The sequence below is a fragment of the Pseudonaja textilis genome, chromosome 1 (genome assembly GCF_049901715.1).
Source record: "Pseudonaja textilis isolate UNSWEBS1 chromosome 1, rPseTex1.2, whole genome shotgun sequence".
Lineage (NCBI taxonomy): Eukaryota > Metazoa > Chordata > Lepidosauria > Squamata > Elapidae > Pseudonaja > Pseudonaja textilis.
Genome location: NC_141990.1, coordinates 174,236,509 through 174,256,165, shown reverse-complemented (window position 1 = coordinate 174,256,165; position 19,657 = coordinate 174,236,509).

Sequence of the window (19,657 nt, the reverse complement as noted above, 5' to 3'; positions counted from 1 at the left end):
TCTTCTTCAATATCAGAAGTTCCTTTTTTTTAATTGAAGCAAAATGATAATTTGTAAGAACTTTTTATTTAAAAAAACAGGTACCATCTAATGTCAGTAAAATCAGGCCTATAAGGTCTAAATTCAATCTTCCTCAACAGGGGGGATTGTTTATTTTCTTATTTATCTATTCAACAAGACCCTTGAATGGTTTTATTATGAGCCTGCCTCAGAGGCAGCCAAAGCCTCAATTCCCCAGGTGCAACAGAGTAATTCAGAACAGATTACCATTTAACCAATGTGGAGAAGACACTTCTAAATCCATTTAATTTCAATTGCAGTTGCCTTAACATAATTCCATCCCTGATCTCTTTCTTTAAAGCTCCAGCAAAGCTGCACACACTAGTTTTATTACACCTGTGGCCAAACTAAACCAAACATTCATTATTTATGTCAGGAGATGACAACATGGCACTCACAGATGCCAACGTACTTGTAATATCCCTGGATGGTACCTGCAGATCTTTAAAATTAAATATTTTTAAAAACCCTCAAATCTTGACCTTTGAAAATGTTCCAAAATTGTCATACCTATAACTTGTACAATGTCAACGTTCTTGCCTGAAATTGGACAAGTAATAAATGGGGTTCCTATTTTTCCACATTACTAAATGCTGTACTTTATTTACTTTATGCTGTGGCACCAAATAAGCTTTGCAAAATTTTAAGAACAGATTAAGACCATCAATATGCAACAAGTGCCAAAACTGTCAGCTGCATATTGCACAGTGTATACTGTATACCTTTTACAGGCTGCCTGATTAGTGGCAACAGAGAAAAGTCTACATTAGAGATGGGTCGTTGGTTTTTACCTCATACGACCTTTCTCTTTGGGTGGAGATAGCATTCAGGATTGGGTAATCAATCATCATTTGCTGATTGGACTGAGTCTGTCAAATCTTTGAGGACACTCCCCCTGTTGCTAGGGACATCCCAGAAATTTGTGAAGGAATAGTGACAGACTGACGTGTGCTCCTGTAACAATAACATGCTCCATTAGATTCGGAACAGACCAAAACAGGGTGGGACCGGATGCTATCTCCATCCAAAGAGAAAGGTCATACATATCAGGTAAGAACCAACGACCCTTCTCCATTGTGGTGGAGATAGCATTCAGGATTGGGACATATCAAAGCTGGCTGTCCTATGGGTGGGCCTAGTGTAGTCCGAAACCCCTAGACAGGGTGGACCTTTTGAAGAACTCTCCATCCAAATGTTGCCTCCGCAGAAGCAAAAGAGTCCAGCTTATAGTGACTGATAAATGGAAAAGGTGAGGCCCAGGTAGCCACCCTGCAAACCTCCTCCAGAAAGGCCTAAGTGGCCCACATCGCCGATGTGGCCGTACTTCTCATTTAGTGCGCTATCATTCTTGGAGGAACCACAAGTCCTTCGGCTTGGTAGGCTTTGGATATGCACAGTCTTATCCATCTCCCCACAGTCATTGGAGTAACCTTGCAGCCCATAGTAGAAGGTTGAAAGGAAATAAAGAAGGATTCAGACCTCCTGAAGGGAGATGTTCACTTAACATAAATTCGCAGGGTCCTCCGAACGTCCAGAGTGTGCCATCTTTTTTCTAATGCATGGACAGGATGCGGGCAAAAATCAGATAAGATTAGTTGCTGGGCTCTCTTGAATCATGAGTTCACCTTTGGTATGAACAAAGGGTCTAGTCTTAACACAACTCGGTTGGTGTGAAACACATAAAGGTCCTTCCTGACAGATAAAGCTGCCAAGTCCAAAATCCTTCTGGCAGAAGTAATTGCTACTAGGAAGGCCACCTTGCAAGACAGAAACTGCAGGGAAGTGGATCTCAGTGGTTCAAATGGGGCCTCAGTCAGCAACTGCAGTACTTTAGAGGGGTCCCCTGTTGGATATTGATGAACCGCTGGAGGCCTCAGGTTTATAGCACCCTTCAGAAACCTGCAGACTGTGGATGTCTAGATAAAGATTCCACTCCCCCCAAAGAAAGAACAGAGGACAAGGCTGCAACCTGCCTCCGAAATGTGTTGGGTGAAAGTCCCTTGTCTGGGCCCTCTTGGAGAAAGTCCAGCACCTGGGCGATTGAAGCCCCAGTATGGTCCCTATCAGATCAGCTTCCACGTTGAACATCTTTCTGTCCAGGGAGGAAGGGCTTGGACCCAACCCAAGAGATGACCACTGGCTTTGGATGACCGTGGTAAACATCTTTGGCGCAGGGATGACATCTGCTGTGATGGTTTTTTCAGAAAACAATGGGTCTATTGGGATCTTCCAAAGGGTCTGTAGGCTCCTGTGGTTCAGGAACCAAGCCCTGCCCTGTGGCTTTCTTAGCCTTGAAGAGGAGCGACTTGAATATGGACAGCTGGAATAGGCCTGGCATAGAGATTTGGTCAGAATCGTTCAGGCCATTGTCTGAGTAATTTCTGCCCATCAATTGGCCACTGTCAGATGGAGTGGGAGCTTTCAGCATGAGCATAAGACTCTGATCCTGAATGCAGGGAGATATCCTCCTCATAATGAGACCTGTGTCTCCTACTACGTCTTGATGATGAAATTGAAGCCTCTGAAGGCAAGCGCCTGGTCTGTTTCAAAGCAGCTGACACACCTTGCTTTACTGCCTCAGCTAAAAGAGCCTGCATATTAATTTGGAATTCAGGGTCTTGTCCCCTCACTGGTCTAAGTCCAGCTGACATGGGAGTAAACGTGGCCTCAGGGGCCAGTCTGGATCTCTGGGCTGGAACTGGAAGTTGTCCTGTTGCTGGGCAGACTGAAAAGAAACTCCTAATCTCAGAGGCTTCAAGGGACTCTTGCAGCAAATCCTGCTCGTCAGCTCCCCCTGTGGCTGTTTCTGTTACTACTCTCCTGTCAGTTTGCAGCTGCCCATCTCCTCTTAATAATGGTCGCTCCTCATTTAGGCGGGAAACTGTACTGGGCACCATTTCTGAAGTAGTTTGGGCCGCTTCTTTTCCCTTAGCCCACAACTACTCCAGAGCCTTGTCTCTATGGCGCTTGTCCCGCTCAGTTGCCTTGGAGCTCTTTCAAGCCCCTGCAGCCCTGTCCCTTGGCTTGGGGCTATTAGATAAAGACAACTGGTCTGGGACTGCTGGGCTGAGAGAGGAGCCATCTCCTCCACTCTCCTGATCGCATGGCTAACGTGTTATGGCCATTTTCTATCTGACGCTGTAAAAACCGGAGTTTCCACAAATTATTACTGCAGCTCCCTAGCTCTACACTAGCAAAATGCTACCCCAAAGTACCTTGCTTGTTAGGCTGCAAAGGGATTTTCTGCCTTCCCTGCTGTCTTCTGCCCCTTTAATGCTGCCGTGGTTTTAAAAAAAAAAAAAAGGCATCTGCGCTGGCCGTTTGAAGCCGCTGAGAGTCCTCCAAAGCCAAAATGCAGGTGTTTCTACACACCTCCTGCTAAAATACCTCTACCCGGTGTAGATTGGCCCTCAGCCAATTGTCTGATGGTCTGGGCCAAAGCCCCGACCACGCTGTCTTTGACAGCTGTCAAACAAGTAGATCGGTCCTCAATTGTCGATAGTATTCAGGATTGGTGATTTTTTTTCTCTATTTTTCCAATTGAACTGATTTAAATTTGGTTCTTTTAGGAGCAGAAATTAACATGTCGTCCAGCTAGTTGACTGAGTCAATTTCTGGGATGTCCCTAGCAACAGAGGTAGTGTCCTCAAAGATTTGACAGACACAGTCCAATCAGCAAGCAGTGACTGATTACCCAATCCTGAATGCTATCTCCACCACAATGGAGAAAAGACACACTCATATATTGCTCTAAGATTCAATTGTGGTTTTTCTTGCTCTTGCCACAACAGTTGTTAAGATTAAAATGTCTTAACTTCCTACCATTGGCCATGCCAGCTGGGGATGATGGGAGCTGTAGTTCAACATCTAAGAGCTCAAAGTTAGAGTTACAAAAGGGACTGGAACTGGTGGAGTTACAGCTTTAGTAATTCTTACTATATAGAATAAAAGTAAATTAGTATCTCCCTCAAAGACTAAGATAAAGTGAAATAAACATTTCATTTTTAGCCAAGTTTTGCTTTTAGCCAAAGATCGGCAAATAAGAATTGTCCCTGGTAGGGGACAGCTGAAGTACAAACACTAAACTCTTGTAAACCATTTGATATGAACTGGTACATAACATTTAGATGAAGCAAACTACCACACACTTTAAATGTTACAGAAGAGTTAGACAGACACGCAAGTCCTAAGCCTACTCTAAAATATCTACAGGGCACCTGCATATAATCTTGAATGTTTGAGCTGACATTCCTGAAAAGCTCTATCAGAATTATATGAAAATACAATTATTGCAGGCCCATCTAGCAAAGGAAAGCTCAATACCGTATTGGTTGGAAAACATGCAGAAGAGGCCTTCATCCTATAGTGATAGACAATGGCTAGAATGATGATGATAACAGAACTGGTTTATGGTGGCTCGTTTATTTTTTTATTTTATTTTTTTATTTTGATTTGTCAGTCGCTTACAAGATAATAGGTATAAGTATATACATAGTTATGAATACATGAAATGGGTACATATAAGAAAAATAAAGAAACAATAGGACAAGGATGGTAGGCACATTGGTGCGCTTATGCACGCTCCCTACAGACCTCTTAGGAAAGGGGTGAGGTCAATAGTAGACAGTCTAAGGTTACAGTTTTTGGGGCTTGGGGAAGAAACCACAGAGTCAGGTAGAGTATTCTAGATATTGACCACTCTGTTGCTCTGTTTATATTCCAGATCACATCTAAGATTACCATTAACAAGGCCTGCATTTTCTATAACAAGGATCCCCCAACCCCAAGTCCATGACATGTGAGAAACTGGGCCATGTATACAAACAGAACCCACCCATGGGATGCAGGCAGTATGCAAAATCACATCCCCTTCGGTCCATTTGAAAAACCTCTCTCCATGGAACCGGTCCCTGGTGCCCAAAAGGTTGCAGGATGCTGCTCTATAAAATACAAATTCTCTGTCAAATCAGGCTGGACCCAGTGTAATATTATGAAATTTTCCATGTTGTTTTTTTTGACAGCATAAATAATTTGCTCCTGAGTTCATAATTTCAGATGTTTTTGTTTGCTCCCAGTGTAGTCTATAGTAATGGCACTAAACTAGCCTGGCCAGATTTTGACTAATGGTGAGTAGGTCTTGCCATCTGCTATTATTATGTAGGCATGACTCAATAGAACTGGCATTTAAAAGAGTCTCTCTTTGGCCAAAGACAGAATGAAGTAGCACCTCGGACAAATGATATGGAATAGCATAACGTATAGCAAATTATTTGTCTTTTGACGCTGTTGTGATAGGTCTATTGCCAAGAATGGAGTCTTTTGCTGAAAATCCCCTAATTTTGAATATTTCTTGTCTGAACTGACGGGCTATCATTTCCTTCTCTTCCTTTGGCAGCAAGATGGCTTAGGCTTCTTTGGACATCCATGAAGAGGTAGAGACAGGAAAACAATACAAAACTTATGCTGTGCAAAGTTCTAGGAAATGAAAAGTTTACCAGCATGGTAGTGATACAAACTTCATAGGACCATCCCAAGTTATCAAGAAAAAAAATGAGACTATTGCTTCAGGCAGCTGTTTCTGGGGCAAAGGATACAGTGTTGCTTAAATGACTAGTGCTTCAATTTATAATATTTTGTGCTGTATTAAACTTATTCCTGTAGGAGGCTCAGGAGATTTTTATATCTTAGACACAACTAAATTTGCAAGAAAGGGCCCGTTTGGTTTTCTGTCCGTTTGGAGCCAATTCAACAGAAAAACGCCTTTTCCTTCCAAGATGAGTGAAATTCCTTTCTCTCCAAGAATAACATGACCAATTGTAGGGCAGGCCATGGCATTATTATTATTATTATTATTATTATTATTATTATTATTATTATTTATATTGCTGCCTATTCACCTATGGTGACTCAAGGCGGCTTACACAATGTAAAATCATATTTAAAACAAAAAATAAAAACAAAAACAAAAGGAACAAAAAGAATCAAATAAATTAGTAAAGTACAATAGATCAAAATTTGGGAAAACAAAACAAAACAAAAACAAAAACCAACTCCCGCCCTCCTCCCGGATGACAGTGGATCACACTAGCATTATTATTATTATTATTATTATTATTATTATTATTATTATTATTATTATTATTATTATCATCATTATTATACACAAAAATGACAGTATACACAGCAAAGGAGATAACCATGCTGGGTTTCGTATCACAAATCACTAGTCAAACACTTCCCAAGTGTTTAGGACTGCGTGATGTATCAGCGGATTATGTGAGCAGATCCCAGTAAGGTGGCCTTCTGCAGCTTACCAATGGTTGATTTTAAGTGCTTGCCTAGGTCTTTAGGCACAACACCCAGTGTGCCAATTACCACTGGAACCACCTGCACTGGTTTATGCCAGAGTCTCTGCAGTTCGATTCTCAAGTCCTAATATCTGGTGACTTTTTCAAGTTGTTTCTCGTCAATTCTGCTGTCACCAAGTATGGCAATGTCAACGATCCACACTTGTTTCTTCTCCACAATCGTGATATCCGGGGTATTGTGTTCCAAAACTTTTGTCAGTCATTATTATTATGATTATTATTGTTGTTATTGTTGTTGTTGTTACTGAGGCAAAATGGGGCATTTTTAGAAATCTGCTTTCTAAAGCTCCCCCTTCATCCCATTCCATGACATAGGACTACCTGATTTGGGCAACAGAAATGCAAATAACTACTAAAGGGCAGCAAGAAGGGGGTTCCGTGTCTCTCCACTGCCACACTCTCATTATCCAGATTTTGGCAGCCCAGGTCAGGAAGCCTTATAAAGTAGTAGGACTTGACTTACCAAAATTGTAAAAGAAATATAAATAGCCAGATTAACTTTCTCCCAATATGTCTAGCTAGCACTACATTCAGCATACTGCCCTGCCTCCACTGTCTATATTAGGTAATCTCCCATTTCTTCCTTTCAAATTAACTATGACAAATTGCATAGGCTTTCTCCTTTGAGCTTCAACTCTGTTTTCTTTTCTTTGCCACACAAAAGGACATGCATATTTCAGCTGCTTAGCAAAAAAAAGGGGGGAGGGGGAGAGCTTAGTGAGGTCATTCAAAATGCCACCATCCTGTTTTCATTCAAAGGTTGTGGTGCCTTGGCATTAAAGACATTTAATCCGCTGGCCAAACCTTTCAGCATAAAAGTCTTCTTGAATTTATTTATTTTATTTATTTATTTTGATTTGTCAATCGCTTACAAGGTAATAGGTATAAGCATATGCATAGTCATGAATACATGAAATGGGCACATATAAGAAAAATAAAAGAAACAATAAGACAGGGACGGTAGGCACATTGGTGCGCTTATGCCCCCTACAGACCTCTTTAGGAAAGGGGTGAGGTCAATAGTAAAAGTTAAAAGTTTTTGGGGCTTGGGGAAGAAACCACAGAGTCAGGTAGAGTATTCCAAACATTGACCATTCTGTTGCTGAAGTCGTATTTCCTGCAATCAAGTTTGGTGCAGTTAACCTTGAGTTTGTATCTATTGTGTGCTCTTGTGTTGTTATGGTTGAAGCTGAAGTATTCACTGACAGGTAAGTCATTGCAATGTATGATTTTATATACCATACTTAGATCAGACCGAAGACGGCATAATTCAAGGTTTTCTAGGTCTAGAATTTCAAGTCTGGTGGCATAAGGTATTCTACAATGAGTAGAGGAGTGGAAAACTCTTCTTATGAAATATTTTTGGACTTTCTCAACTGTGCTAATATCAGATACATAATGTGGGTTCCAGACTGATGAGCTGTATTCGAGTATTGGTCTAGCAAATGTTTTGTATGCTCTAGTTAGTAGTATAATATTACCAGAGAAAAAGCTACATAGGATTAGATTAACAACTCTTAATGCCCTTTTGGCTACGTAGTTACAGTGGGCTCTAGCACTTAGATCATTAGAGATGAGTATTCCAAGGTCCATTACAGAGCTTGGATCATCAACAAGGTCTTGATTATTCAGCTTGTATTTTATTTTCTGATTTTTTTTCGCCAATATGTAAGACAGAGCATGTATTTGTTGAGATTTGAAGTTGCCATTTGTTTGACCATTCTGATACATAGTCAAGATCTTTTTGAAGGGTAGCAGGATTGTCTGTGGTATTGAACAGCTTTACATCATCAGTGAAGAGAATGCAGTTGCTCTTAATGTGATCACAGAGGTCATTTATGTAGAGTAATGAAGAGAGTCCATCCTGTCTTTAATTTTTTTCCTTTTCTTTTTCTCTGATAAAAACCAAACCAGACCAAATCCTTCTGAGTTCACCAAACCAAGATGTAGATCTGGTATTGGAGCCTGAGAGGAATGCAAATCACTACATCAACATGGCTAAAGGTAAAATTGGTGTGTTCTTGGTATGTCAGATTGCAATTCTAATTTTTGTTCAATAGAAAAGAGGAGAGGGGGTAGGAGGGGAGGCAATGTATAATGTCAATCTGAGAATAGTATAAACTGTCAAACTCCCAGCCCATGAGCTGGATGCGTCACATGCTGACCACCCCCCTGCCCGGTTTAGCGAAGGAGGAAAAAGTCCCAATACATCACGTGACGATGGCGTGTCGTGGGTCTGGCACCCCTGCTAAAACCTTATCCTCAGCTGAAAAAACATGTAGTATAAAATCATAGAAACATGCTTTTAAAAGATAGGAAGATAAATCATTCCAAAAGTCAAACCACTGTTGTTATAACACATTTGTTGGGTGGTTGGTTAGATTTCTTACAGCAACCCACTCCAAAAGATTCTCAAAAAAGCAGCAGCAGAAGAAAGTACAGGAAGGCATGGATGTACAGCAGAGCTGGTTGAGGGTTGTTGTTTTTTCCAAAAAATGCACCTTGTCAAAGTCCCAGTGAATGAAAGCACCTGGCCTGCCTTGTTTAAGGCTCCGGATGAAAGACTTCCAGCAATTCTTCAAGTTGAAGAACATGGTTGAAAACCATGGCAAATCATTTTTGTATTGTTTCCTGGGAAGTTATATGGATGCATCCATGGAATTACAAGGAACTGGGCTTAATTTGAATGAGATTTTACTTTACTTAATCCCCAATTTTAGTAGGATAATGCTATAAAGCAGTGTTTAAAAAAAAAACAGCATAAACATTATGCATTATTATTTTCCACTATGTTGGAGACCTTTTTTTACTTCCCACAGTAAAGGAGTATACTTTAAGATAATAAATATAAGTATAAAGGAATAATGAAGATAAATATGGTTATCTATCTTTAATCATCTATTCATCCCTCATCCTAGTAGGAAAGTCTTATCTTTATAAGACATTGGTATTTGAAAAAAACCAAAAATCCTTAATTTAAAAGTTGTGGTTGGAAAGAGGGGAAAATACATTTGGAAAAGTATGTCCTCTAGATAAAACGTTCCATACTTGAATTCAATCTGGAAACTAACAAATAACCAGTTAAGCTCTCTTAAAGTTTGATACAATGAATGCTGCAAGTTTCAAGACTAGCAGCAAAACTGTCTACAAAGGCAAACCCTCATCAAGTGTATCTTCAATCCAGGATATTGCCGTAATACCCACAGTATTTGTTTCTCAAGAAGGGAAGTGAACACAAGGAACGCTAAAACCTTAGAGGAGAGTTTCCACTGAAGGCAATCAACTTCTATGTGTGGAGAGCAATGAAAATGGTGATGTGGGCACACAGTGTATTATCTCCAAGCATGCTACGCTTTCATATGAAGCACGGGATTGAGTAAGGGCAACCAGTTCCCCAAGGGTGGGAGGAAATATGACTCCATGAATGAGAGACAAACTTCCGTAACCAGAAGACTACTCACATTTCTACATCTCACCAGTCTATTCAGATATTCAACCAAGGTCTTCGCTAAATTAACTGGATCCAACCAAATGGAAAAAGTAGACTCAAAAGGTCAGCAATTATTAAAATGGTAATTTGCAAAGCCATGTTTGCCCAGAAGACATACTGGGTGAGCTGGAGCTGGTGATAAACAATACTGAGTCCTTTGACAAATTGGTTTAAATGTGTCCAGCCATGCAAGCAGATTGCCTCTTTATTACCTTTTTCAAAAGCTTCAACCCTGCACAATTATATATTAAAATAGGGTTATTTAAGAAAATGGGAGTGTTTGGGGAAACAATCCCTTCCATAGCAAGAATGTTAATATAACCGTCTCATTGCAATTACTTGCTACAGAGGTTGAAATGTATTCTTGTTGCAGTGAGAGGTTTTCCAGACACACACAATTATATTTTCACAAGTCCCATCTTGCCTCCCTCTAACCCACATCTGTGTACTTAACTGTTTTGCCATTGAGGGTTTCCAGGCATATAATGAATATATTAGTTTAATATACATGTTTTCTTTAGCACTTACTCAAGCAAAAGCTCATTGAACTGGACCTACAGCAACAGCAGAAATAACCTTGAGTATTATTTATAATGAAAAGGATTGTATTTCCATTATTTCAAGAATCCTTAATGTAGCCCTGTATGTTTTTCCTGGGATTTTTACTATTTAACTCTTCTCTTCAAACTCAGGCTGCTCTTTTTTGTTCTTTGGCTGTGATCCTGATAATCACAATGCCTTTGAAAAATCCTTCCCTCTCTCTCAAGTTTCTGAAAGCTTTTCCAAAGAAACTCTACACTGTGCCATTGAAGTGCACACCTCCTGCAAATCATACAGCTTCACTTCTCAGGGGCTGGATGGTCCTAGGCATAAGGAGGGATAAATGATATTCGTTCCATAGAACATCCTTAGGACCTTCTCTTGGTCACTTCTTAAGGGGAGTGTGGCCTCAGTTCTCAGATGAAGGACGACCCATAATATTTTCCTCAGCATGCTTTTCTCCGGTCCTTGACACAGCATGCAAATATAATTTGGCCTCGTTGCTGAGACAGGAGTCAGTAGCGCTGACCTTGCTACCAACTCCTGTCTCAGCAATGAGGCCAAGGAGTACTGTTCTTATGGCGAAGTTAAGGACAGCAATTGATGGATTCTTCTGGATTAATCGGGCCTCCCACCAGCCAGTAGGAAACAATATCCTTAAAGTGAGCTGGGGCAGAGGTGATTTTTAATCAATGGTTAGACAAGAGCAGATTTAGCCATCTGTGGAATTTTGTTCTGATGCTATGCATGAGTTTTTGCACAGCTACGTTAAAAAGGAGCTCAACCACAAGTTGAATGCCAGCCTTGTTTTGGATATGATTTAGCACTTTCCCAAAATATTCTGAGACTCAATTTAACCTGTGTTTAAAAGTAGCCTGAGAAATGCCTGACCAGTACAGGTGGGGTGTTTGAGAACGGAAGCGGGAAGGGTCATCAGGTGGGATGTGGTAACAATTTTCTGGAAAATTTCACTGGAAAAACAAGAATGAGTATGGCAAATAATGAGAGGGCTTTGTATGTGCTGTATGTGTGTTCTTTCTCTACATCTAAATATATACTCCCCCCCCCCAGCTAAATTTGGTGATAGAAATATTGACTGATATTGGGGGGGGGGGGCATGGAGTTCACTAATAGATTTTAAGAGAAGAGAGTTTCCCATTTAATGCATTAAAACAAAGGGGATGGATAAAAGTGTGAAAACCAACCTAGAAATTGCAGGTTTTCTATTTTTGTTCAAACACAATTACCGACACATCCAACAGAACTCTTTTTTAAGAAAGGAACACGGGTTTTCCGAAAGAGTGGTCAATCTAGGTTGATAAGAAGCCCACTTAATTGGTTCAAAAAGTGATGCTTAAGTGGTAAATATATGAGAAAATGCTTCTGAAGAAGCCAGGAGGTCTCTTCTCTCTTCTAGTCCAAACAAAAATAGCCATGAATAGTTAATGAGAGCACTTTGTTATCTGCAGTTTGAGGATGTGAGGATGGGCCTGAGCTCTGAAGGTAATGTGACTCATAGTAATTGTTAACTTTCTTACTTTCTCATCACCATCTTTTCCATTCATAATTTGACTAATATTTGCTCCTGCCATTCTATTCTATGGCCAGTTCCACACTGCATAATCAGTATTCAAGAAGCCCTCCCCGATGATCCATCAACTGATGTTTGGGTCAAAGGGCCATCTCCCGATAAGAATCTCTCAATTCTGAGATCTGCTAAATCAAATTATCTTCTTCCCTTTCTCCCACACCAAGCGTGTGCTGTAAAAACACTTAGAGGTCCCTCCACCTCCCCTACTTTCTGTGCCACCAATATTTGAAACTCTGGGATTCTGCAACAGGCTGGGATTGGAGTATCATAAACAGATTTAATTCATAATTCAACAGATTAGAACAATCCATTAGACATCAATTGCATAGCAATCCATTTCAAATTACCCTAAAGAACTTTAGGATTTGTGATTTGTACAGATATAAAGCACAATCATCATATATTCCCATACACTTCCACGTATAGTCTCTCTTTATCTGACACTACAAATTTTCCATACTTAAATCACCAGACTTTCTTAACAAGTAGAGCTGAGAAGCTATTCTTTTGGCAATGCCTTTGTGCTGCAATAACTGCCTTACAGGAATTTAAACAGATGAAGAATTTCTATTTTTCTCATACCTATTAAAAAGTACAAGTCTTCCCAAGAGATGGAAGAAGATAGCCTCTCTACATACAAATCATGCAATATCTAGCTCTAAATCCTCCTGAAAGCTAACATGTATCTTCCAAAAAAGGTAAATTATCCAATTAGGACCAAAAGTCTGTAATTGCCAAGTTAATTATTCAAAAGGTTTGCAAGAATCAACTTGCCTGATTCCCAAGGTTACATCTAGTCCATATATAGCAGCATCAGAGAAATGAAGACAAACTCTCAAAACCAGTGTTTCAGGCTTGCATTTGAGAAAAGGGGCCTTTAGAGATTTTATTTTTATTTTTAAAAAAGAGAGGGAATACTATTTTCCCATAAATTAGCCTGGCATTAAGTGATCCTGATTTGGAATATTTAAAAAAAATACTTAGCTAAATGGAAGATGTTGCACCAATCATAAAAAAAACTGTTTTATACGTTAAACCTGAAATACATCTGAATAGATACATTTAAACCTTCCCTGATAAAAAGGATATCAGGATAGGATTTTCATAAGTTTTCATATCCTCAATGCCTTTAGGCATCATCTGTAATTCTACGTGTTATACTTTTCAAAGATTTCTGCCAGAAAAAAGTTGTCTCAAAAGACGGAATCCAATGCTCATCTTGTTGGAATTAATGCAACTTTTTATTGAGAAAGGAATTAAGTACAAAAGTGTGCAGGTTTGTACTAGAATAATCTAAAAGCCTGTGAAAAGCTTAAGTCTTGTTAAGAGGATGCAAAACCAGGATGCATTATTTGCAGATGGATCTAAGATGGCCTCACTCCAAAAAATTATGTATACGTAGATGACCTTTATTTTTACTGGCTAAGTATTCAAGAAGTCCCTGACTTGTGACATTCTGAAATTAGTTTGATTAATAAACTAAGAAAGAATCCCTAAAACTTTATAGTTAAAAATTCTGGGACAAATCCGTTCAATATAAATTTCTCAAAGTTAAATGAGGTTGGTGCACAGGGGGATATCTTTCACCCTTCAGAAACCATGTTTCTAGAGGAAGAAAGAGAAGAATGGCTCCTGTCTAGGTCTGCTTTGCTTACATATATTAAAATCCACTGGGGAAATGGTACCTTTCTAAGTATTAGATCATAATTTTAGCTTAATTTGGTTAAGGTTAGGTGTAAACATATTCTTGGTTGGGTTTTTTTCTGAAGTATGCTCCACTGAAGCAGGATTTACCTTTTGGTTAAGGAAGAATCTGAAATTCATGAAAATCCACTGACTGCAAATATTGCTTTATGTCCAGAGTCTTGCAACCACCTGAACTAGAAGTATTTTTCCCTAAGCATCTTCACAGACAACACAGTCAGATTTATTAAGCTAAAAATAGTAGCAGTACAAGAATTTCAACCAGCTAATTATTTTCAGAGCCAATATACCTATATGTACATTAGAGCAGGAACTATGGCCATCCCCCCCTCCTCCCCCCCATCCTTATGGTGGATTCGAGATGAGGCACATCTCTTGCTTGATAAAGGTGAAGACTGCAGGAGTATCTTATACAATGGTGGTTAAATCCTTATCAATCTGAGAATCTTTTAAGCTTGTACCATTATTTATTATGTAGGCTACTTAAATTACAGAAAACACCTATAAGGGGATAAGTATGCAAGCTAACATCTCTAAGATGCCCATCAATCACATATTTAGCCTTGTTCTGAATGGTTCGTATTATTTACTGGGGGGAAGGGGGGGGTCTATTTTGCCAAAAACTCAAGGTAAGATACTGTATATAGTATTATTCCCTTTTCCAATTTTATCCCCAGACAACAGCTACGAGTTGAGAAACAGTGGTTGACCTGAAGTCACTCAATGAACTTCCGTAACTGAAAACAGACTTGAATTTGGGTTTTCCTGGTCTTAGTTATAGCCCTAAACTACAAACTAAACTTAACTCAATTTATAGGGGTTCTCTACACAATATGGAATTTTAAGGAGTCCAATATTTCTCTTTAGCACAGGGAAATTCTGGATACAAAACCATATCCTCTGAATGGACCATCCTCAAAAGTAGTGATTGTGACTTTGCCACCTCTCTATCCATGCTTTCAAATAAAACCATAGAATTGTAGGGCTGGAAGGGACCTTGGGAGTTATTCTAGTCGAACCCCCTGCCTTAGGCAGAACTTCTTATTCCATCCTGGACAAATGGTTGTCCAATATTTTCTTGAAAATCTCTAATGAGAGAGCACCCATAACTTTTGAGAGGCAAGTTGTTCCATTCACTACGGTATTTATTCTCACTGCCAGAAGTTTCTCCATAGCTCTGATTTGGATTTCTGACTAGCTTCTAACCGTTGCTTCTTGTCCTGTCCTTGGGTGCTTTGAAAAATAAATCAACACCCTCTTCCTTTTGATAGCCCTTCAAGTATTGGAAGACTGTCATCTCTCCCCTAATTCCCATAGCCCTTTATCATATCATACCATAGCCCTTCACCTTCAAACCCCTTATCTTTGTTGGTCTTCTTTGCATTTTTTTTCCTAGGACCTCAGGATCTTTTTTGTATCCTGATAATCAGAACCCAATGCAGTATTCCATGTGTAGCATTACTAGTGCAGTATAGAATAGTACTATCACTTCTTTGGTTCTTGATGCAGCCTAGGATGCATTGGTTTTTTTGGCAGCTGCAGCACACTGCTGGCTCATAGTTAAGCAGTGGTCTACCACGATACCTAGATTCCCCTCACAGGAACTACTGTTGAGCCAAGGACTGCCTATACTGTACCTGTGTCTTCTTGTTGGATAGGGCCCAATGATCAAATCTATCAAGATCTTTCTGAATCTTGAGTCTATCTTTCAGAGTGTTAGCAATTCCCCCAAGGTTGCATCTGCAAATCTGTTGAGTACTCTTTTAGTCCTCTCATCTAGATCATTTATAATGATATTGAAGAGTACTGGGTGCAAGACAAAACTATGAGGTAAGCCACTGCATGCTTCTTTCCATGTAGATGTAATTCCAATGAGAACCACATGCTGAATGCTGTTGGTCAGGCCACTGTAAATCCATCTGGTGGTAGATCTCTATCCCACATTGTTTTATTTTATCAAGAAATAGGATATAGTCTACTTTACCAAATGCCTTATTGAAGTCTACAGTATATCCATAGCATCTTCTTGATTCACTAATTTGGTCACTTTATCAAATACAATAGGGGCTGTTTGGCATGACATGATTTTAACACCCATGCTGGCTTCTAGTGATTACCTTGTTCATTTCTAGGTGCTTACAAATCTGCTGCTTTATCTTTTTCAGTATTTTATCAGGTATTGGTATCAAACTATTTTGTCTATAGTTTCTTAGATCCACTTTTTTCCTCTTTGAAGATTGAAACCACACCAGCACTTTTCCAGCCTTCTAGTAGTTCCAGAGCTCCATGAGCTCTGAAGGATTTTGTTCAGTGTTTCCACCTTCTCCTTCAGAATTGTGGGGTGTCAACCCTGAGATGTACATCTGGAAGAAAATTTTGAAAACAACTCTTAATGATCTATGGAAAGCAACTATTGCAACTAAAGCTGCTGTCATTCTTTCTCTACTATTCCTAGTATCTAACCTTATAGATAAAGCTATTGGTATGAAAACAAAGAAAACAAAGCTCTTTTCCTTAAGAGCTAAACTATCAGATTCATTTAATTTTAATTTTTTTAAAAAATATAACTGATTTTTCCAATGAAAACCTGAGCAGGTTCCAGCCAGAAGTACTGTAAAATAGATTTTAAAATATCCGCATTATACAATAGAACCACCTCCCCAATTAAAAAAACAACAACAGTAATAGAACAAGAAAATAGCAAAGGAGTGAGTTAAAATCTAAACACTGTTTAAGGGCAGCCCCAAGTAGACATACAGTAGTAATCTAACAGGAGGTCATTGTGCTATGAATGGCCATCTAAATTGGATGTTCTTGGAATGAGCTACTGTTGATATTCTACTGAAATAGGAAAAAAGCACCTCTCACCTGCATAACCAAAAGGAATGTTGATTCGTGTATGTGCTGTTACAGAAGGTAGAAAAAAGGATAAAAAAAATCTTGGACCCTGTTAGCCATATGTAAAATCAGAGTAATAAAATTTTCTGGTACATCTATAATAAAGTATTTTATGAAAGCTATTTGGATATGACAACAGAGACATTCTAAATAAAAAGGAAATTGATTTTTAAAAAACTATTTTTCAATACAAGTTACTGTAATACCATTAAGCATACTAACAAATCAGTACAATACCAGCCTCCTTAGAAGAAATCCATGAATAAATGAAATGTACTTAATTTGTCAAGTTGAATTTAACAAAAATTAACACATAATTTTGACTAGACTTCATTCACAATTTGTAAACATTCAAAGAAACCACTATCAATGAAACTGACATTACAAATCTTAATGGGAAAACTGAGTTAGTAGACTGTGGGATAAGCTGAAAAATTCAGCAAGAACCTTTAACCTAACTCCACTTGTGCTTTTTAAAAAGCTTGGAAATTTGGTCTAAAAGCAACTGTAATCAAATGAATATATTGTCAACTGAATATTTAGACTCAAATAATAAAATAACTGACCTCATTTAAGAGATAGAATCATTCAACACTAGTGATTATTATTGGATCGGATGTGCATTTCAGAATAACTTCTTTGATAAGGTGGAATCATGAGCAAATAAAAACATAATTTTGAACAATCTAACTATCCAGATATTTGATAACCTTTGTCTCCTCTGTAGATTCTCCAAGGCTAGAAGAAGTATACTGTAGAAAGCAAGCGCCCACTTGTCAGCACCTACCCTTCTCCTAGAAGAATGAAATATTTTGAGGAATATTTAAAAAAGGCAGAATGTTATATTTCCCTAAATGAGAAATGGAGAAACATGTTTGGAGGCAGAAAGCAGCCCCAACCTTTTCTTAGTAGCCCACAGCAGATGTCAGCACTTAAGAGATAAAGAGCTTATTAAAAGAAGACAAGTATTTAGATAGCTCTATTCATAAGCAAATACCCTCACCCAGGAGCCAAAACAGTGCGAAAGCCAGTAAGCCACAATAGGAATTGCATCATCCTCAGAGCAGTCCAAACTTCAACCAAACCTGGGAGCTCAGACAAACACCTAGGATTTGCATTTCCTTTTTTGCCTACAGAGCCGGCTATGACCCCTACATAACCCGTACATGACCCCATAGGAATCTGACAACAGCCAATAGAATACATGTTCCTGCACAGGAACAGGAAGTTCAATTGCAAAGCCCAAGACAAGGTATAAAACTCCCCCACTCTCAACTCCATGCTTGGCAGCTGCACCAGAACCACAAACTCTGGTGGTTTTGTTCATCAATGGACCCTCTTTACAATCAGCCTCCAGCCTCCATTTTGTCCCCAGTGCCTTTCTCCAGCCTTGGAATTAGACCTGGATATTTCTTCCAACAGTACAAATACATGCCTGGAACTTAAAACATTTAATCAATCCCTTATTCAGAAACAAATATCTACAATTGGGTGGGGGGGACAGGAAGTAGATCATACTTTTCTATGTTTCTATCAGCTTCCGTTAAGTAAAAATCTTTCCAAACTTTTAAGAAAATAAAAGAATGAAAGTTAAGCTACCAGAACTGGACTAAAAACCTGGAAACAAAAATGGCAACATAGAAAACTCTGCTACCTGGTTGTTTGGAGTTTTGCAACCCATATCTGATAGCCTCACGATAGAAATAACCAAACATCATTTCCATGCTGTCAAAATAATTAAACTGCTATTTCAAACCAAGGTATGCTACTGTGCTTTTAAAATAACTTCATGCTTGTTTGGCTTCTGCTGCAATGTGTGTTATATGTGGGAGAGACAGAAAGGAGAACACTATTAAAATAAATACTTTCAATCATCTCTGCTTCTGAACAAAGAATGGAAACTTCAACTTTTCACTGCCAGATCCAAGCTACAAAAATCCAAACAACCATTAGATAGCAGCAAAGAAATATAGAAAATTATACCGCACTGAAGACTCTAGCAGTTGTCTGTTGTTCACAGTTCAAATCTGCTCAACTAGATAAAGACTTGAAAAAAAAAGCAGATGACTTTCAGGCTGAAATGCATCTGGGATCTGGTGTGATGCTCAAAGGAAGCACCACAATTATTTCAGCACAGTTATTTTTAATTCAAGAAGCCTAAAGCAAAATGATAGCTGCAGATTTGTTTAAGCAAGCATCTTTCCTAGCTGTCAATGAAGAGAAGACAAGGGTCAGATTTTAACCTTAAAAGAAGCTGCTAGCTTTCACCCATTACATTAGCATATTAATTCTGGAAGTGAATTGGTATGGAGAGTAGGGGAGAGATTTGAGCTGTCTACGGAGGAGGTTTAGCTGCTTTTGCCAGGGAACTTCTTTTTAAGGGTAAAAATCAGATCTCTTCACTATGTATATGAATGGTGCATACCCATTCAGTTAGCCAATTACCTAATGTGATCAAGAGACATTTGAAAACCTTGATCTCCTAATGCAGGAGTTCCCAACCTGGGGTGCGAGATGATATTCCAGGGGGTGCGAGAAAAGTCCATGTAAATAATAGGATATTGGCTATATGTTGGCATTTTTATTTATTATGCAATGGATTAACTTTGTTTTCATTTTAGAGTTAAGTATCATTATTTAGTGGCCGTCACATACATAGCTGAAAAGATTCAATCCTACCATATTTTAACGCGTTCGTAGTTCCTAAAGTCTAAATTTCAGGGGGTGCGAAGTTCAAGTGAAATTTCTTTAGGGGTGCGGGGCGAAAAAAAGGTTGGGAACCACTGTCCTAATGAAACTGGGGGAAAAGGTACTTGCCACAAGAAACAGGGCCAGCCCATCCCTGCCATTGTTGCAGAGGGCAATTAAGACTTAGCTCCAGGGCCTTGGGAAAGCACCAGGACTCTGTGAAAAAGTATGAGTTCTATTATTATTAAAGGAGATTGCTGTTATTCCTTTTGCGTTTCAATCTGACACTGTAATGAGGAAAGGTAAGACAGTTACAGT